Source organism: Chrysemys picta, chromosome 13, assembly GCF_011386835.1.
Source record: "Chrysemys picta bellii isolate R12L10 chromosome 13, ASM1138683v2, whole genome shotgun sequence".
Lineage (NCBI taxonomy): Eukaryota > Metazoa > Chordata > Testudines > Emydidae > Chrysemys > Chrysemys picta.
In genome coordinates, this window is record NC_088803.1 from 55,307,522 (window position 1) to 55,328,880 (window position 21,359).

Here is a 21,359-nt window from a genome sequence, read left to right on the forward strand (position 1 = left end):
CAAGTATGGCCACAACACTCCATCCTTTGACCAGTATCTCTACACATTTCAAACACGGGCTTTCAGAATGCAGAAAGTATTATTTGAAAATTCTGTAATTATAATTTAAAGGGACAATGGCAAGGCAAATTTGACCTAAAACTTGGGTTTCTTCAGAGAAGCTTGAAAAACATTTAATACCTCCATGCAAATAAAAATAAAGAGTCAATGGACATGAAATGGTTTTTCAAACAGCAAAGATTTCCCCTGGCTCCTTTGCAACCCAAATCCTGCTGCTTTGGACTTGTGCCTAAGAAGATGAAAGTGAAATTTACTAGAAACTGATTCTAAATAAAGGTAAAACAAACTAGTCTGTTTTCATTGTCCAAGTGGAAATAAATCCCCAAATAACAAAACAACATACATGGTAAATAGTGACTCAGGGCCTGATCCTGAAAATCCTTATTCAGCTGAGTGACAACTTGCAGGATTGGGTCTGTAGATGTTTTAAATACCCAGTTTTAATAGCCTCAGGTGCTGTTTGAAACAGAGGTAGGGAATTTTGTTTTTATACATTCTCTTTCACCTGAGGAAGGCCTTTTGACATAGTTTCTGTGACATTTGCTAATTTAATATAAAAGGAAGTTTTAAAATTGACCTGATTTTACCGATGACTCCACTGTTGGGTGTTTAAAATCCATGTCTCCCACTGCACAGTATCAGACACCAAAAGCAAAGGGCAAGTGCTTGATTTGTATTGCAGGGGCAAAGCTGGTATTTACTGTATATCAAACGGCGATTTTTTTTTAAAAACTCTTGACAACCCAACAGTTCTTGCAAGGAACCCAGTCTGGATCACTCTGTTCTCAATCTCACTGAACCCAACGGAGTGGCACAGTGTGACAAACTGGGACTGTTCTTAATGTGGTCTTTGAATGCTGAGTGGGGAGTGTTGGCTGGGAAGGCAGGGGAGTGTGGCTAGGACAGTCTGCATTGGGGGATGGGAGACTGGCCTTGAGGGAAGATACCTGAGCATGTAACGTGAGAACCCAGGAAGGGGTTAGAGGCCAGGTGACACCTTTGCCCGGGGAAACTGAACAAAGACTGTGGGAGGGGTCACTGAAGGGGGAGTTTCAGGAGTTGGCTGGGAGGCAGACAGGGCTCTGACCTCCCAAGGGGGCTGTGGTGCCCTGGGACCCCAAGATGGACCTAACTGGGGGGGATCCTGTTTTGTCTGTGCCTGCAAGACCTGTCTTGGACTGTGTTCCTGTCGGCTAAATAAACCTTCTGCTTTACTGGCTGGCTGAGAGTCATGGTGAATCGCAGGAAGCCGGGGGTGCAGGGCCTTGTGTCCCGCCCCACTCCGTGACACACAGCTTATAAATCGGGGCAGAATTTGGTCTACCTTGGTCAGCTTTCTGTGGACTCCTATAGTCATCAACTCGAGACCATGTCAGCATTTCTAGGGGTTTGTCACAGAGACAGAAAAACACCGTTGGAGCTGGAACACAGCCAGCAAGGTCTCAGCCCAGAAACATGCAAGACTCTCTCGTTCCCTGCTTTTACTGTATATAACTCCAAAGTCAGCCAGTCTGGAGGAACAGATTATTGGGGGATTTTGAAAATTTATGCAAAACGACCATGATCTGTAACTCTGAGAAGGGTCTGGTGCACTTGCTCTCTAGATCAAGTAGATAGGGGAGCATCTGCAGGTTTTATGAGAGAAACCTTAGCACAACCTGATGCTGCATCTAAGCTGAGCTTCCTGGAAAATAGAGTCCACAATCTATTAAACTAGAGTCTGCAGGTTTCAAACATTCTGTAAATATCAGGCTCTCATGAGCGATTGAAACGGGTCCTGAGGAATTGAAATTTCCCCAGGAGAACAGAAATGACAGCTCAGGCTGTACCTGCGAGGCATGTTGCTGCTCTCATTCCCCAGGCCATCCAAGTACCCTCAGAGCAGGAGGGAGCCGCTCACTTCACCCCGAACAGTCTCATACTCGGTCCCGACTCTCACACTGCGCTGCCTTGTGGTTCATTGGTTTGAACTTCACACGAGCGCTTAGCCCATGCTTGCTGCTATTCACATCATTGGTTCTGTAACAGGCTTTGTTCATTTTAAAAAACACATGAAAAAGGAGGAAAAAACTAACTTTAAGGGCCATTCAGAAGGACACAAGTGAACAAGAGGCAGCGTTGGGCTGCCACTCCAACCCCTTGTGGTACTGGGGTACTGCCTGGGTCTCCCAAGGTTAGGGCTCCAGGCGTAGGCATGCTAAGTTGTAGCACTCAGTGCTTTACAGCCTTGGGCCCCAAATGAACGGCAGTAGCTGGACGCAAAGGACAAGCCAAACCTTTCCCAGGTGTTTGCTGCTTACAGCACATGCTCCCAGACTGTCTTTGCAGAGATGCCTATTGGGCATTTGGGAGCCACATTTTAAAGAAGAAAAGTGCCTGTTTTAGTACAGTTATTTTTAGCTTATTAGAAAACGTGGCTCCACTGAGAGAGCGAGAATCCTGACTCTGCCGAAAGGAATCAGGGGACACCCTGGTGCATATGGGGTGGCAGTGCTATACAGCAGAAAGGGCAAATGTACCAATCTCCTGGTGGCTGCTGGCAGGGGCTGGCCCGATCCTGGTCAGGTGAATAAATATGTCATTTAACTCTCCACTCTTAGACAGGAGCAAAGAACAAACATGACTAAAGGAGTCTCAGATGGTTTCTTTTAAAGGTAACATTGGCATAGGGGTGAACTGCAGCCATTTGAGTGCCTAGATACTGCGGCGATGGGTGCTCTAGAAATCCCTAGGACTGACACAGAGACGCTTGTGACAATCTCCATTGTCATGTACATATTGTACATGCCAAGTACCTGGAGAGAGGGCACTGCCCAGCCACAGGACAGAGAACAGCTCATCTGCTTTACATTCACTTCAGCTTCCCGAAGTCACGGCCACGGCTCCGGCGCCAACTGGACACCTCAGGAGGCATCATTCCCTCACCCCACAGCCTAGGAAGGTGGCAGGGGTCACTGGGCACAGGGCTTTCCAATATCATCCCGTTCAGATCCCAATGCGCACAGAGCGACAGCCCTTGGCCAAACCCCGCCATGTAACAAAACCCACCGTGACCCAGTCAAGCCCAGGCTGGGGTGGCCATGGCCCAGTGGCTTGAGGAGGATGATGTGAAGCAGATGAGTTTGTGCCCAGTTCTTTGCCCAGTGAGCGCCCCTCTGACCCACTGCAGCTTGGGGCACCAGCCCGGCCCCACAGCCCCTCAAACAGCGCACAGGTGAGTCACCTGGAAAAGGGTCATTAAACGTGATTCAGCCCAAGATTCACTGCCACGGCCCCAGACCCCCAAACTCCCCGGGTCACCCCCCGCCCGGACCCGAGCTCTGGCCCCCGCTCTGCCCGGGGCAGCTCTGCCCGGAGACGGGGGGACCCAGCCTGCAGCGGCAGGAAAGTTTGCAGCGAGAAGCGAGCCGGGGAAGTTGGGCTTCTCGCCCCTCGGCTCGGAGGGGGCCCGGCAGGGAGCGAGCCGGCGCCCCGGACCCCGCCGCCTGCCCGGGCTGCAGCTCCGGGAGCCGGCAGGCAGCGCTCGCTCTGCTCCGGGAAGCTCCGGCAGCGCCGTCTCCGGCAGCGGCTCTTACCTCGGGCGGCGGCTCCTCCGGCGGTTCCGGCGCGGGGCTGGGGACGGGGCATGGCCCGCACCCGGCGGGGGCCCGGGACGAGCCCAGCGCAGCCCGGCTCCTGGTGCCGAGCCGGCAGAGCGGGCGGGCGGGCGGCGCGGAGCGGAGCGGCGCGGGCTGGAGTGTGACTGGGGCGCCTGGGCGGGGAGAGCCGCCTCCGCCCAGCCCAGCCCAGCCCGGCCCGGCCCCTGCCGGAGACGCGGAGAATGCAGCGCTGGTGGGGCTCCGCCGGGGGCCTGCCCCACGGACCGGCCCCAGCCTGGGGCGCAATAACGGGGGGTTATTGTGCCACACCCCCATCCGCCCTCCCCCACACGGCCCCTCTATGCATCCCCATCCGCCCTCCCGCACACCCATCCCCAGATCCCTTCCCCACACGGCCCCCCATGCACCCCCATCCTCCCTTCCCCACACCCATCCCGGGATCCCTCCCTCACACGGCCCACCTATACACCCCATCCTCCCTCCCCCACATGGCCCCCCTATGCACCCTCCCCCACCCCCATCCCAGGATCGCTTCCCCACAGGGCTCCGCATGCACCCCCATCCTCCCTCCCACACACCCCAGCCCGGGATCCCTCCCCCACACGGCCCCCCTATACACCCCCATCCTCCCTCCCCCACACCCATCCCCAGATCCCTTCCCCACACGGCCCCCCATGCACCCCCATCCTCCCTTCCCCACACCCATCCCGGGATCCCTCCCTCACACGGCCCACCTATACACCCCATCCTCCCTCCCCCACATGGCCCCCCTATGCACCCTCCCCCACCCCCATCCCAGGATCGCTTCCCCACACGGCCCCCCATGCACCCCCATCCTCCCTCCTCCACACGGCCCCGCTATGCACCCCCATCTGCCCTCCTGCACACCCCTATCCGTCCTCCCCCACACCCATCCCAGGATCCCTCCCCCACACGGCCCCCCTATACACCCCCATCCTCTGTCCCCCACACCCCATCCTGGGATCCCTCCCCCACACGGCCCTCCCATGCACCCCCATCCACCCTCCCCCACATGGCCCCCCATACAGCCCCCCTATGCACCACCATCCACCCTCCCGCACACCCCCATCCTCCCTCCCCCACACCCCTCCCGGGATCGCTCCCCCACACAGCCCCCCATGCACCCCCATCCTCCTTCCCGCACATCCCCATCCTCTGTCCCCCACACCCCATCCCAGGATCCCTCACTCACATGGCCCCCCATCCTCCCCCCGCACATGGCCCCCCATGCACCCCCATCCACCCTCCCCCACACCCATCCTGGGATCCCTCCCCCAAACGGCCCCCCTATGCATCCCCATCCTCCCTCCCACACACCCCAGCCCAGGATCCCTCCCCCACTTGGCCCCCCTATACACCCACATCCTCCGTCCCCCACACCCATCCCAGGATCCCTCTCCCACACGGCCCCCATGCACACCCCATCCCAGGATCCCTCCCCCACACCCATCCCGGGATCCCTCCCCCACATGGCCCTCCTATGCACCCCCATCCTCCCTCCCCCACACCCATCCCAGGATCCCTCCCCCACATAGCCCCCCATCCTCCATCCCCGCACACCCTCATCCTCCATCCCGCACACCCCATCCCGGGATCCCTCCCCCACATGGCCCTCCTATGCACTCCCATCCTCCCTCCCCCACATGGCCCCCCTATGCACCCCCATCCTCCCTCCCCCACACCCATCCCGGGATCCCTCCCCCACACGGCCCCCCTATACACCCCCATCCTCCCTCCCCCACACCCATCCCGGAATCCCTCCCCCACACGGCCCCCCTAGGCACCCACATCCTCCACACCCCATCCTGGGATCCCTCCCCCACAGGGCTCCGCATGCACCCCCATCCTCCCTCCCACACACCCCAGCCCGGGATCCCTCCCCCACACGGCCCCCCTATACACCCCCATCCTCCCTCCCCCACACCCATCCCGGAATCCCTCCCCCACACGGCCCCCCTAGGCACCCACATCCTCCACACCCCATCCTGGGATCCCTCCCCCACAGGGCTCCGCATGCACCCCCATCCTCCCTCCCCCACACCCCATCCTGGGATCCAGCCCCCAGCCCAGCCCAGCCCAGCAGAAGTCACACAGCCGAGTTTCTATCCATGTGCACAGGGCCAGGGCACTGACGAACAGGTGGCATGTACAGGAATCATTCATTTTTACGCTAAAAGCCACCACCTCTGAGGCGGAGCGTAGGCGCCGTAAAACCGCAGACAGTTACATGACCCAACAGTTTACAACAAGAAACCTGGGTCCAACTGAAACTACCCAGGAACTGCAGGGAGCTCAGTGTAAGCTCCCGTCAGGATCCGGCCAGGACACAGGCGCTGACGGCCAGCCGGGGATCTTTACCGATCTCAAATGGTCGGGAGCTGAGGGTGCTCCAGCACGTGGAGTCAGTGCCTCTTGCAGCACCAGCTTCTGAGCAGGGTCAGTGCTGCTAACTACGGGGAGAGGGGAGCCATAGCCTCTGCTGGCGTTCAGCAAGCCAGAGAGAGGCTCCCTGGCATGCAGGGCACCGGCCGTGAGTGAGGCTCAGGAAGGGCGCGCCACAACAGAACAGTCTGGGGCTCTGGGCTGCCTCTGGGGTCTGCCAGCAGGGACCTGCCTTCCTGAGTGTGGCTGCGAAGTTTGTGGCCCAACAAACACTAACTCCCAACCCAGAGCCCGAGGTATGTCCACCCCCTCCCAAGGTGCCTGGGATCAGCCTGTCCTCCCCCTGCCTGCTGTACAGACAGCTAGACCCACTGGTCTCATCAAAGTGCCTGACAAAGGCACTACATGTGTCATAATACCCCCTTCACCACCCTTCAGGGTCTCAGGGCCAGGGCTCTGAGCGGGAAGGAGGCAGAGGTCAGGCTGAGGTGCAGAGGCAGCGATCAGACCCCCTCCATCCTGACAGTGGGCACAGGGGAGGGGCAGTGCGAGCCCACGTCCAGTGGCCAGCAGGCTAGGTGAGACGTGGAGGCCCCATGGCATTTGCCTGCAGGTGTTCTGCCCCATTTCTGCAGTGCTTGGACCTCCAGCCCCACCTTGCTCACTCTCTGGAGCAGGGTGATGTTTATTTCTATTCCACAGACCCGTCCCCACTGAGTATGGGGTGACAGCGCTGCTGTGTGTGGGGCTGGGCTCCTCTCTTTGACTCGCTACAGGAACTTGGCACAGCTAGCCAGGGCCCTGTCCCAGGTCCTCTCTACACAGACAAGGGCTGGTTGGCCTGAGGCCAGGCTCATCTGACCCCAGACACTGAGCAGGGGTTTTATTACAGCCCCTTCCAGGATGGCTGGAATCTCCAGTGCTCAGGAGAGATGTACAGATAATGGCCTGAGATCAGAGCTGGACAGCTCAGACTGGAGAGCAGGCCGGGATCACGCAGGGTGCCATGGGAGAAAGGCACAAGAAGGGAAAGGGATGGGAAGAGCAGAACCCAGCCCCTGGACTCTGCTTTCCAGGGTGAACTGGCCTTCCACATGCTGCTCCCCCAGTGGCGTTCCTCCAGGCTCCCTCTGTCCTTGAATTCCTCTCTCCCTCTTCCATCTGCAGCCCTGTCCTCATTCCCTGCCCTTCCCTTGCTTGCATTTCCCTTCCACTTTCATGCCACCTCTTTAACTCTCAGAATGACTGAAACCCTCCTCAGTCTCCCTTGGAATCTGCTGCCTTCCCCTTTAGCTCTATGGGGATTTCGTTCCCATCTGGCTTCTCTCTCCGTTTAGCCCCCTCATTGATCCATCCAGCCTACCCTTCGAATAGCTGCCTTTGTATTTTCTCACTCTTCCCAGTCTGTGGTGCTCTCCCCTCATTCTAGCCTCCTTCCGCACTCCCTGGGCTCCAAGCCTGTCTCTTTATTCTCTCCATCTCGGTCTCTTTTCTCTTTCTACCATTCACCTGTTGTCTTTCAGTCTTGGTTTTGTTGTGATTTGTCTTCTCTGCTCTGCCTCTTTCACATGTCTATTCTCCCTTCTCTCTTTTTACTCCTTCTCTCTGTCTCTTCCCAATCCCCGTGTTCTCCCGCTCTCTGGGGGCCTTTGTCTGTAGCAGTTGAAAGTTAAAAGCTTTCCCAACTTGATCTTGAGCAGCTTTCTCTGGCGTTTCATCTTCACAGCACATTTGTAAAACTGCTCAGACTGAAGGGCCGTGACATGAACAACTAAAGAAATATCAGAAAAGAAACAGGGCCTCCCGACACAGGATGGAAATTTGCCATTTTCTCTGAGAAAATCTCCCTGCTTCACAAACACTGAGATTATCTCCCTCCACTGCTCTTGTAAACACAACAAGATAAAAACTATTTATTGGGATTTCCTCCTCTGGTTCTCAGACCTCCAACCTCAAGCAGGCAGCTGCTGGGAGAAGAGATTGGAGCCGCTGGGAGCTATCCCTGCAGCCCTGCTGGGTAAGTCCGGAGTAGCTAGGAGCTTCCCCGAGCCAGCACTCCTGCCCCATTCCCTGCTGAGCTTCCTGCCAGGAGAGGCGGTTCCTGGAGTAGCAGGGAGTTTCCCCTGTAGCTACAGCCTCTGCTCTCATCCCCACATTACCTCCTGCTGGCCAGAAGAAGCTGAGCCCTCCCCTGATAGCCAGCATCTCCTGGTGGGTTTGTCTTTCCCAGGCTGTCTGCCAACTGCCAGCAGTTGCTCTCTGCTCCATTAGGGCTGGAGTCGCTCCAGAGAGGGACTTCGCGGAGGGAGCTGTGCTGCTTTCAGGCCATTCCTCACTGGGCTCTCTTGCTTTGCAGAGTTCTTTCACCTGGGAGCGGGGAGAGGGAGACACTGATCTTAGCTGAGGTTAGTGGGAGCAAGAGCGTGGGGGTCTCTGACCTGCCTGACACAGCCAAGGAGCAGGGGTTTCTGTGGGAATGCCTCGCTGAGAAGCCTGTGCCGCCTGCTCTCCCTACTCTCTGAATCCCACTGCCGCACCTCCGCTGGAGCAATGGATCCAGCTGCACAAGAGTGGGACAAGCTCTGTGACTCACCTCTCTGGTGGCAGAGCCAGCGCCCATTAATAGAACTCTCCATCCACTGGCCATGGCTGGCTGGCTGGCTGGCTGCTGGCTATCTCCTCATCCATCCATCCAGACAGCCAGCCCTCCCTCCACTGTCATTCACTCTCAGCCCCCTTGTATCCAAGTGCAGCCGTTCTGGGGGAGCAGCAAGGCCTGCGGCCAGGTGCTCAGAACACAGGTGGGGCAATACGGCAAAGCAGCTCACCACATTGGGGCAGGCCAGGCTCCATGCACGAGGCAGAGGGGACTCCAAGATGTGGGCCAGGCTCAGTGCCAGGCAGAGGGGGCGCTCCAAGGGGCACCCTCCAACACCCACCTCTCCCAGGGCCCAGGACCCACCCTGGAGAGCAGGGCCCTGCAGCACCCAGCTGGGGAGCGGCAGCCTCTGCTGGTGGCAGCCGGAACTGCAGGACGACACCATCTGCTCAGTCAGGGAGCAGCAGCCCCGTTAAAGCACAGGCTGAAATCCTGAGAGAGCCGCAGCGTCTCACCAGAGTCCGGCTCCAGCCCTGTACAACAGCAGCTTTTGTGACAAGATCACGAGAGCTGTCAACACTCCAAACCTGCCCCAAGCCAAGCCAGCCTTCCTCAGCGTAGCCTGACCGGAGGGGGCATACCCCGGCCTGGCCTGCCCCTTTAGCCTACCGTGCCCGCCCTGTGCCCCCTCGTCCCTTCGGGGGCGGGTACATTGCCCACCCCTGGGGCCAGGCACACAGAACCCTGAGTGGGTGAGGTGGGGACAAACTCAGTACTGCCAACGCCAAATGTTCAAAATGCACGAGTCAGGCTCACCAAAAATCATGAGATTGGCTTTAAAATCGTGAGATTGTATAAAAATAATAGATTTGGGGGGTTTTATTTGCCTTCTGCTTTTTGAGCCTGTAGTTGCACTGGGAATCACAGTTTGAAGCTTTCTCCACAACCACGAGGGCTAGAAACTTACTTTTTATTGAAGAACGAAGGCTGAAATCATCACAGATCCACTTGACTCCAGGAGCTGGGGCTTTAAGGAAAACAGTAATTATCATGAGACTCATGACAAAATCGTGAGAGTTGGCCACACTGCAAACACCCCACCCTGCTGCCCCACAGCCACTCCCCACACGGTGGCACCTTGCACTGCTGCTGGGACAGCGGGCTGGACGCTCCCTGGCCTGCTTGGGGCCATGCTGAACTCTCCTCAGAGACTGGGAGCCAGCACTTGGTTCTGAGGCAGCCCCGGCATCAGGTCCCGGCCCCCGTCCCATGCAGCAGGAAGAGGCTGACAGCTCTTCCCAATCTTTATTCTCCCCGGGTACTATGTCATTTGCAGACTCCATCGTGTCAGCCCAGTGATTAGATTCTGATGCCTTTATGAATAATTTGTTGCGCAATTATAAAGCAAATATTTAATTGAACTTTATGTAAAATGTGCTGCTGCATTTGTGTGCCAAGCTCCTGCTTTGGGATGGGGCTTGCATGACTCCATGGTAGGCCCCAAGAACCACAGGGGAGTCTGAAACCACACCACCAAATAGCTCCCTGCATGCAGTGAGACTCCCGGGGCCACTGAGCCTCTCCACTGGCGAGCTCCTGGGCTGGGAGACATGAGGGGGAACGACCCTGCACTAGCCCCAATGCATAAACAAGCTATGATCTCCTACGGCCACCTCCCACAGTGTGCCTGGCCCCAGCCAGCGCTATGAGACTGCATCTTCATCAGCACAAAAGGTGGGGATCAGGCTGGCATAGGTCAGAGCATTTCACTGTTTCCAAGTCAGCTGCGTGACTGTGGTTACTATGCAAACACTACGGGACATCTCCATCCGGCTCCTAGGTGTCCTCCCTGCAGAAGACCCCTCCATGGTTGGCCCTTTGCTGGCAGAGAGGACTGACTGGGCCATAGAGCCTGAATTTCCTTCTCCTTCCAGGGCAGGAGCACACTGATAGGGAAACTTGTACTTCTGCTGCCAGTACTGCCTGTGCACTGGGGAAGAGGGGCCTAGCCCCCTTGACCTGCCAATCCAACACATGTCACCCAGCTCTAAATTCACGCTGAGAAAGCAGGATGCCTCGCCCAGGCAGAGAAGAAAAGGCCAGTCCAGGATAATGTACTGGGGTCAATGGCCTATCCGAAAACGCTCCATGCACCATTAGTGCTGCCTGACATCATCCAGGTGGCCGGGGCTAGAAGGACCCAGGTGGAAGAGTCTGGAAACAGCTCGGATTGTCCTTGGCATCATCTGTGTAGGAAAAAGTCCATATCAGCAAAACCAAAGGAACGGGATGAAATCCTCATTTACTATGGTCTGTAAAAGGCTGGAGTTATTTCCAGCAGTGGAGAATTTGAAACGGAAAGAGGAAAATGAGCAAGTTGAAAAGATCAGAGGCTCCTTTTCAAACCAGTATCTAGTGCAGGTAATTGGTAACTGACCTAGGGGGCTGTTGAAATTGACCTAATCCCACAGTTTCCATTGCACTGAGCAGTTCCAGCGGCAGAGGAAGCAGAAGGAGTGCTGTGTGGCAGCTCTGGCACGATAAGGTGGGCTGCAGGCAGCCTGCCAAGGAAATTCTGTAAATTGGAGACACTGAGTGCAGCAGGGGGCGTTAGTGAGGCCGAGGAAGGAGGGAGCTTTGTGCAGGGCTGGCCCTGCCCTGAGGTGGCGTTCACATGGGTAACCGATCTGTGCCTAGGATGGACAGCCCTGCTGGAGCACGCAGAGCCCCGCTGTAGCACGGAGTGCATACCTATCTCCGGCCCATGTGTTCCTCCTCGTTTAACACAGTCCTCCTTGACTAACAGTTTCCAAACTCCCCTGATCCTGGTCCCTGCAAACTTCCCATTGGTTTCAAAGCGAACAGAGGGGAGCCCTGGGTGATCTCGAACAAGGGGCTTTGTAAGCTGTGCAAGGCAGGCATCAGGCCTGTACTTGTCTCTTGCACAGCACTGAGCACCCTGGGCCTTTTGCACTGATAAGGGGAGGTTTCAGAGCCTCTGGGCATCTGGAGCAGCTGCTGACGATGTGAGGAGGGGGAGCCATTGCAGATTCAGCTGACAGGGAAGCTCTGCCTGGATCAGCCCAGCAGCTCAGGCATCATCCTCCTCACACGTGCTGGGAGCCAGAGTCCTAGCTCAGTGTGGAGGGCTGGGGGAAGTGCAGCCGCCTGTGTGGAGTGGGTTTCACCATACAAGCAGCAGCATGTGCATGGTTATCCATTTCTCCGGACATGCCACGGTTAAGAGCTGCTCCTCATGGGGTATCCGGAGACAGCCCAAAGTTGTCCCCCTCTCCCGGGACATCTCCATTGGGCACTTCCTTGCCCCTGCTCTCACTTGGTATCTGCTCTCTGCCAGTCCCTCTCGCTCTGCTCTTTCGGCTCTATTCCCGGCTGCTCTCCTGCTGCATCACGCGCCCCCATCGATTCCCATTCACAGGCTTGCACGCCGCCGCTCACTCCAGGAGCAGTCCCATTAGCAGTCTGCCCATGCAGTCGCCTTTGGACGCTCCCCCTGCTTCCCAGCCCTTGATGCTTTTTTCACTCACAGGCATTAAGGTATCTTTCAAGTGGCACCTTTCCACTTAGCCTGCATTCCAGGCGGCTCTTTCATAAACAAGTGCTTGGGCAGGCTCTGTGCTGTTTGCTCGGCTTCCTGCTTTCACCTCCTCCCTGAGCTGTGCCTGGCTTGAGAGCTGCCACTCAGCCTAAAAAACACAAGGCAAAGGTGGCGTTAGAGACTTGGTATCAGTGTAGGTGGCTCCCAGACTGGTTTGCAGAGAGTCCAATGGAGTGCAGTTAGATCAGCCCAGAGGAGGCTGTGGAGGATGCAGCATGGAGAGGCCAGGGCTAAAGAACACGGGGTGTCTTGCGCTGTAGCATGTCTACACAAAGACCTTGCTGCAGGCTCAGCACACTGCATGTCCTTCTAAGATATCCGTTAGTTCAGGCCGCATGCAGCCAATCTCAGAGCTAGGGCTGGAGCTCGGGCCTGGGTTACACAGGAGGTCAGACGGACTGGATGATCAGAATGGTCCCTGCAGATCTAACCCTCTATGCATCTTGTAAACACAAGATATCACAGCCCAGTGCAGAGCCAGGGAATGGGCGCAATCCCCTTTCACGTGGGGCGTGAGCTGTAGTCCAAGGACCACCCAACGCAGATGGAGGGTGAGTGCTAACTGAAGGGCTTTGTCAACGGAGCTCACCAATCCCCAACACGGCCTGCCCTTGGAAATGCCAAACACCCCAATCTGGGAGCCTGGGGGTCCCTGGCTCATCTCAGCCCTGTCAGGGGATCTGTGCCATGAGCCCTGGGCCTGGGGGTCCCTGGCTCATCTCAGCTCTGTCAGGGGATCTGCGCTGAGCCATGGGCTTGGGGGTCCCCAGCCCACCCCACCCTGCTCCCTGCCCACACAGTACCACACCCCATCCTACACTGCAACCTACTCCTACCCCAGGAGTTCCTGTCCCCCAGGCACCCCTGCAGTCTCTATCCCCCAGGAAGCTCCTGCCTCCCGCAGACCACCAGCCCTACCCCAAGCTTCCCACTCCAACTCCCCCCCAACACCCTTGAGCACCTTCCCCAGCCAGAGCTGCCAAGTTCGGTTCAGCTTCAAGTCCCACCCCTCCACTGCTAGGGGCAGACAGCATTGATTACAAGTTTAAGCGTATGATCCTGCAAATTATTTACAAATATGCAAACTGGCTAATACATTTGCAAGAAAATGTCAGACATGGCCCAAAACAAAACTCGCCCTCTCTGTTCCCATCTCTGGGAAGCTGGCAGCACACGGCTCCATGGCTGAGGCCAGGACACTATTGGGGGTGAGCAGGAATTAGAACCATAAAACCACATTCTTCAAAATTCTCAGAGACCAACCCCAATTCCCATTCTCATTGTGTGCTACTAGAGATCTTGTGCAAACTCCCCTCATGGTGCCCATCTTTATCACCCCACCCCACCCCCCAGTCTCTCACACACAGACAACAGCATGAATTGTTTCTCACATACTGCAGGGCTCCAGAGAAGAGCTCATTCGCATTCTGCCATCTCACACATCTTTGCCACCTGCTTCCCTGTTGGTCAGGCAGCAACTTTAGAAACCCCTCCGATGTTTCCATGAGGCCATTTAATCTCTTAGGTAGATCCTCCGCTAAACAGATTTCACTCTCTCGTATGCTCTTTTTTATCCCTCTTCTATCAAATGTTGACAAAGCTCTGCAAATTCATGTGCATCAGAGTTCCTATCTGCAGGCTCCAGGCCGTCCCCCCCTTGCTGGATGAGTTTGGATCGAGTTGTGCTTGATTGCACCGCTCTGGCACCACCTGCTGGGGATGCAGCCATGGAGCCACTCTAAGCTGCCGGCTTTAAGGAATGGAGATTATTACCCAAATCAAGTTTTTCAGATTTGATCTTCTGATTTCCTTCCGAATTAGGAGCCTGACGTCACTCTTCCTTGGCAGCCCCTTAGACTGGATTCCTCTTCAATAAGCAGCTGAGCTGGGGACTTCCAGTCTCCCACTGGCGCAGTGCAGGAGACTCGAGTGCTTTTATAGGGACTGGAGCAGATCCTCCACTGGTGTGAACTGCTAGCTCCACTGAAGTCACTCTCCCACTGGACTCCGTGGAGCTCTGCTGATTTCTAGCGCGATCGTTCTTCCTGTCCACTGACTTTTCCATCCGATTAATAATAGTCTGGGCGATGCCCCAGCGAGGCCGTTTGTGTGAAGATCGTTGTGTGCTCAAAATCCCAGCCCCTTGCTAACTCTCTACATTCTGAGAGGTCAAATTGTGGCCCATTATCCCTCAGTGTGTATGGACTTCCATGCTTTGCAAAAAGAGATTTCAGGATCTGTTCAACCATTTTACTGCTGGTATCTTGCAATTTCAGGATACAGAGATTAATAAGTACCAAAGATCCTATCAAATTTCCTTGCCAGGTAAACAAGTCAGAATCTTCTACAGCCCCCACTTGGGGTAAGGTCTTACTCCTGTGAGCGGAGTAGCATGGCAGCACATAGTTCTCTGTGCCAAGATACAGTGTTTCCTACAGTAGAAATGTTTGCTCTTGCAGCCTATTGATTTAAGCCGTAGTAAGGGAGAGGGACAGAGGCAACACAAGGGAGGTACCACTGACCCACCTGCATGCACATCTACTCCAGTTTACATGTGTACTTGTGGTAAATGTGCACAAGCAGGTGTCCTGGTGCACACACCTCAAACACACATCTTCAGCATCTTGATTTTAACAATCAAGTCCTTGATGGCTTATTAGACAATACTGTCAGAGACTTGTGGTCTCTGTCCACTTCCAGGTTTCAGAAGAGTCCCTGTGAGAGATGGCTTTTGTCTGAGCATTTTCAGAGCTATCCTCTCCCCCTCAGTAAATCTGGGCAGTTTGCTCAAAGCTGCAAGGTGAGGGAGGTAATACCTTTTATTGGACCAACTTCTGTTAGTGAGAGAGACAAGCTTCCAAGCTACACAGAGCTCTTCTTCGGGTCTCATGGCTACAGATATTTGCAGGTAACTGACCATTCCTGGAATCCATTGCAGCTGCTCACACTGAGGGTGCAGCATCATGTCTGTGGCTGAGACTTTTCCTCTATGAGGCTTAATGTCCTTAACAGAAATGATACCCTCTGCAAATGTCAGGCCAGTCCCCGAGTGCACACTCCTGTCACAGGCAGCCCTAGTTGTTTCACTCCCTGTTTTAAGTCATGCTTTTCTTATATCATCCACTGTTGTGACATTGCCAATAACGTGCTCCTCTGTGTATCATTCCGTTCTAAGCTTCTGGGTCTTTTCCAAAGTGTAATTGCAAGAATCTGAACCTCCCAAAATACATATTAAATGTGCATCATTCTGAGCTCATCTCTGTTCATTCAGTCACCAGAATCCTGAGGATGCATGTAATTCACCAAAAATGTTTGTCTTTTCAAACTGTGCTCTGATTTATTCTCGGGTGCTTTTCAAATGTCCCAGTTAAGGTCTCTGAAGGGTAGGTAGACCCCAACTACTCGTCGTCTTTGTCCACAGTAACTAACGTATTTTCCCATTCAGCTGGAACATCCATTCACTGCTCTGTTTCCAGGCATTCCACCGTCTAGTCATTCACCTTCCATTTGTATTGAAGTTGCACCTAGCATCTCTCTCCTGTTCCCGCTGTTTCCCTAGGCTGAGCCTATTATGAGCCATTATTGGCACATTATGTACTGAATGGTGGCAGCATTTCCTAGATTATGCTAAAAAGACCTTCCCCTCACTCCTTAACACCTGACTTGGATCTTCATTGCTACTGGTTTTAGTACCATAGCGCTCAGGGTGGATTGTGTCATGCATCTGGAAGGGACTGTCTATGGGTCTTTTGGTTTTCCTCTACCTAGAGCCCTTCAGATACTCCCCACAAGGCAGCTGGGATCACACCTCTTTACAAGCTGCCTAGTTTTACCACACCGCTTGCAGCTTCTTGCAAAGCAGGATACAGGTTGGGGCCATGCTGCATAGTTGCTCAGACTTGGAATGTCCTACAAGATGTTTCTTCCTTTGCTAGACATTTCCAACTGTTGGTTTCGCTTTCTGCTATTCCCTTTGGCTCCCTCTGCAGTGGGGTCTAGCTCCTTGGTTTGTGTGTAAGTGATTTCGATTGCCCTGTATATCTGTGAGGTTGGGCCTACTGTCAATTCTTGTCCACACACCAGCCTCTCCTTTTATGTTTTATGCAGCATTCCCTAGATTACTCTGGTCTCTATTAGTGATTCTGTCAGATCCCCAAGCTCCCAGGTTTTACTGCGCATCCTTAATTCTGTCACATATTGATCAATTGTTTCTGCTTGCATGTAAAGAATTGGTGATGCCCAATGACTCCGTGAGTTCTGGAATGCACAGCTCCTGCTGTTTGCTCACGCTGGTATTTTTCTCTGCAACGTTCAGGCTACTTCTCCTACCCTATGCACAAAGGCTGGGGCCTTCACTTCAGCATGTCTTCCACCTGTACCTATTGCTATTAAATGGATCTCAAAATGCCCAAAGGTTTCCTATTCTCTGTGACATCCCAGCAGACACAGGTCTAACTCAGGACTCTGGGATATGACTGAGAGCGCTCCAGGGAGTCCCTATAATTCTTGCTAAAATTCTGTCAGCACCTAACTGCCAGGAGGGCTGCGGTGGTTCTTCTGCCCCTGATGGAGCTTCCCCCTCTCCGGTTGCTACTAAACCAGCCCAGGCAAAGTGACTCTCCCCGGGGCCCCGCTGAAGAGCAAATAACAGGTGTTTTTAAAACCTTTCCCAGAGGAAGATCCTCCCTGGCCCTCAGTGTGATCTCTGTGCCCATGTGCGGCTTGCTAGGCATTGCTCCGGCACAAAGCCCAGCCCCTGCAGAGCTGGCCGGGGCTGTTTGCTCACCAGCGCCGCCCTCTCCTTGGTTAATGTTGCGAGGAAGCATTTTTGTTGAACTAACAGATTCCCCAGCCCCGCACTATTATTATTATCTGCATGGCAATAGCACCTAGGAGCCCTGTCATGAACCAGAACCCCATCGTGCTAGGCGCTGTACAAACACAGGACAAACACCCGCCACGCCATGCGAACACATGCACCCTGGGGCAAGGCTGCCAGGGGAATGTTTGCAGGAGCCGAGTGTGGCTGGATCCAGAACCTTCTGACCTTTGGGGAAGTTCCAGTTTGGCTCAGCGTCCGAAGCCAGACTCAGCAGCTTCAGACCATCTCTCTGTTCAAGAGCGTAATACCTCATCCTGCAGGGCTGGACCGGAGACCAGCTCTCCTGTTAGATGGCGGCTGGTGGCATCTATTTTAGGATTAAAATCTGCAGCTAGACTGTGCAATGAAAGATCTTCCTCCTCCTGCATCTGGCATGGGCCAACCCTGAGCTTTCTGCTTGCTGCTTTCCCTTCACCCATGGTGCCTTTCCCCGGGAAAGCTCTTCAAGTTCCCGCCTGTCCTGATACCACGTGACCATGCTCGTTGGGTGCTCCGATAACCTAACAGGGACTGAGACGCACAGCAACATGTTCCACAAACAGCAGGAGCAGGCAGGCAGGTCCAGCCCTTTGCATCTCCCTCAGTGGCTCTCCGGGACAATCACTCAGATCTCCAGTGCGTCTACTATGTTGGCACCAGGCTCAGACGGGAGGCAACAAGCCATTCACTGAGATTCCCTCGAGCTTGCAAAGCCAGCAGCAGGCCTCCTCCTGCCTCACACAGCAGCCAGCCCAGGCCTGCTACAAGTACTGATGGCGCTGGCCAGCTGTTCCCCTGGAGTCAGGGGTGCTGGAACAGTTTGTACAGTGCAGGTGCTGAGAGCCATTGAACCAAACTGTAAACCCTGTGTGTGATGGAAACCACTTCAAGCCAGGGGGTGCGGCAGCCCCCCCAGTTCCAGCACCTCTGCCTGGAGTCAGTGTTCCTGCTCAGTCCAGCTGAACAGACACCTTTGCATGGGCAGGAACCCACAAGGGAGGCAGCTGCCCCAGTTCCACCAGATCTCCTGGTTCCTCCCCACAATGCAGCACACCACCACTGGGACTTACAGAGAAGCCCCTCATCCCAGCAGCTGCGCTAGGCACTATAGGATTGCTTCAGGAGCCCCAGCACACACAGGGCGGGAAGGGCTGCTGGCAGAAATGATGCTGCAAGGGTGAGACGGCCCAGGCCTTTCCAGGCAGCCAAATTCCCAGCCGCCATTTCCTTACCTAGCGCAGACACAGACAGGGGAGTCGTATTCCAGGGATCCTCTCCCTAATCAACAGGGTAGCACCAGGGAGCCCCAAGCCAGCTCTGCTGCCCCCAAAACGTTGCTCTCTCCTCAGTCCCTGGGTCTGTTAGAGGCACTGGCAGAAGTCCACCCCCAGCAATGCCACAGGGTACCCACTATCTGCCAGGAGAGAGTGGTTCAACCACACATGGAGCCGCCCACGCGGCTACCTGATAACAGGTCCTTTGCCCTGGCTGAGCCAGTCTCTACAAGTGCAGTGCAGGGAGCTGTGACTCAGGGTTTGTCTACCCTTAAAACACTCCAGCAGCACGGCTGCATCGCTGTAGAGTTTCGGTGTTGGCACTAACTATGCCGACAGGAGGAGCTCTCCCATCAGCATAGGGATTCTGCCCCCCAAGAGGCGGTAGCTTGGCTGATGGCGAATTCTGCGGGGTCTCTATCTTCAGCCAATCCATCTCTCCCCTGCCCAGAGTGCACGCTCTCACCCCTGACCCCAAGAGTCTCAGAAATTCCTGTCTGAAAATCCCCCTTCAGAACCTCTGATAACAGATCATTTTTGGACCATTTATCTCCTCCTTTGGGCTTCAAAACTGCTTGAGCACAATGTCCTGGTTCCGTTCTTCCCTCGGCTTTGGAGCAAGGCACTCAGCCAGCCTCACTGCTAGGGCGGGCAGCTTTTTGCTGAGGCTAAGTGGAGCAGGCTCTTCCCTCCCCTGCTCTGAGAGGATCCATTGGCAACACACTGCCTGGTAGGGTAGTATTATCTCAATTAGCCTCCATTTTGTATATACAGGGCATAGTTCTCTTGCACAATTGTGCTTCTGGAGTGTTCTTTTCACAAGGCTCATGGTTGTAACTCTCCAGCTGGGAGTGCTCCAGGAGCTGTGTTAGGCCTGCTTCCTTCCTCTCTAGACCTTCAACCACACGCCATGTCTGAACCAGACACATGCTGGCAACACACGCACAGATCTCGCCTGAGCGTCTCTTCTTCCAAAGCTTCTTGGTCTTCTCATTTCTCACTGTCCCAGCAGTGTCTCCAGCTGGGGATATGCTGATCTGTTACCATTAAACAGGGATAAGAGCCAAATCCATTTTCTTGTCCCATTAGACTCCTTTGTCTTCGGAGTCTCTGTATTTGGGGTAAACTCTCCCTGTTTCTCTCCAGTCCCTGTGCCATGGGATCCAGCCTTATCATTCCCTCTGAGCTGTAGTTCCACCTTCCCCTCTGTATTGATGCTATCCCATAGTCAATTCTTATTGATGTCATCACCTAAGCATCTTAGAATCTGCCTGCTTGTCGACTGGTGCACTCAAATCTCCATCTCTGTCCTGTGCTTTTCCAAGTCTGACTCTCATAATAGGTTCTTTGGTGGCCTGCCAGCCCCTGCCCTCTCCTCTGGTTCAAAATCATGCCTTTCCGAGCTCTCATTATTCCATTTTTTTCCTTGTGACTCCATTACTTCAAGGCCTTCATTGGCTTCCTGGTTTTTTTATGCCTCCAATTTCTGGTTTGGACCTTAGCATTTCAAGTCCTTCTCTCCACATGCCTTCTCGCCTGCAGCACATACAGCCATCTGCAATCTCAGTTCCATTGCTGCTTTTTCTTTGCTACCTGTAGATTTACCATTTCCCAGTTCTATGTACTGAGCCCTTTTGCTCCATGCTGGGAAAGGCTGTGCTTCAACTTTTTTGCTCATTGCTTCCACTCAAGGCTTCCGACTAATTATTTACTTATTCCTAATTTGTTCCTTCAGGTCGTATCTTTGTAGAGCACACTAGTGCTTAGAAAAAAGGGCTTTAAATATGCAAGACAGAAATATTTGACTGAGTGCACTGGAGGGAGACCTCCGACAGAGGCAGAGCCGGGCCTGGAGCTAGCCGAGCAGAGCTCTGATGAAAACAAGCCGTTTGTTCCCAGCTAGAAATGGATCCCCTTGCAGAAAGGCAATAAGGAGCTGGACAGCCGAATTTTCAGACTTGGTTACCAGGTGCCCAGATCCCGCATGTGAGCTCCAGTTGGCCTTTTGGCATCTAATATAGTTCCCTGGGCCCCAAAATGCCCCTTTGAGTGCTGGGCTCTTCCATACCCCTCTTCACACACATACCCCACCCATGTCTGTTCTCCTTTTATGACATGATTATCTTTGGTCCAACTGCAGAGACCTCTTCTTTCTGTGTGCCCCAGCCCAGCCCACGGCATCCGAGAGAGCTCGCCAGTGGAAGTTCTGTCTTATGCAATAGTGGCCTATAGGGGTGGAGGGATGATAGCACATAGACTCCCGTACACAGTCTGTAAGCCTTACTCTCTGAGCGCCAGACACGGCCTGTCTCGGAACAAGGCTAAGTTGGGTTCAGAGCTCAGCTCCCTGGTTTAACTTTAAACTTCCTTTGGCTCCACAGCAGCAGCCTGCCCCAGGGCCCCAGGCTGGGGAGGGAGAGCACCGTACACAGGCCACTTCCAACACACCATCCACCCTAAATTATTCACTTGGTATCCCTAGAGCTGGCAGCAGCCCAGAGAGGCTCCCGCAACGGTGCTGAGAAGGAGAAGAGGAAAAAGAACCCATTACATTTAAAAACATCTGAGAATTGTAACATGTAAAAATATATTCCGGGCTGAGTTGGCGGGGGAGCAGCAAGGGGGGGAGAGTTGACACGGTGGGAGAGGAGAGGTTCAGAGGGACAGAGGATGGAGAGTGGGACCTGGGAGCTCAAAGATGCAGGGCTCAGAGGTGGAGTCAGGCTTTAAACAACACTCTGCTGCTCAGTGCCAGAGTTTTGATGGCCCGGCCATGCTGGCTCCATTCTCCCCCTCAGGTCCTATTGGGATAACTGGGCCTAATTGCGAGCATAACTGTGAAAAGTGAGTGAACATTTGTAAACTGATACAATAACCTGTAACAACAGCCATGGATGGGGAAAGTTGCAGAAAGGAGATGGAAAGACTGGATTAGTCCAGGTCT

General features: G+C 54.5%; 1 protein-coding gene across 10 annotated transcripts in view; it reads right to left on the reverse strand.

The window, feature by feature from the left end:
• Window positions 1-3,773, reverse strand: part of CDH22 (cadherin 22) — a 188,669-nt gene extending 184,896 nt beyond the window's left edge. For all 10 annotated transcript variants that reach the window (XR_010592417.1, XM_065566413.1, XM_065566414.1 and 7 more), the window contains exon 1: window positions 3,636-3,773. The gene's annotated coding sequence lies outside the window, so the exon portion shown is untranslated. The remainder of the gene's footprint in view (window positions 1-3,635) is intronic.
• Between the last annotated feature and the right edge of the window lie 17,586 nt (window positions 3,774-21,359).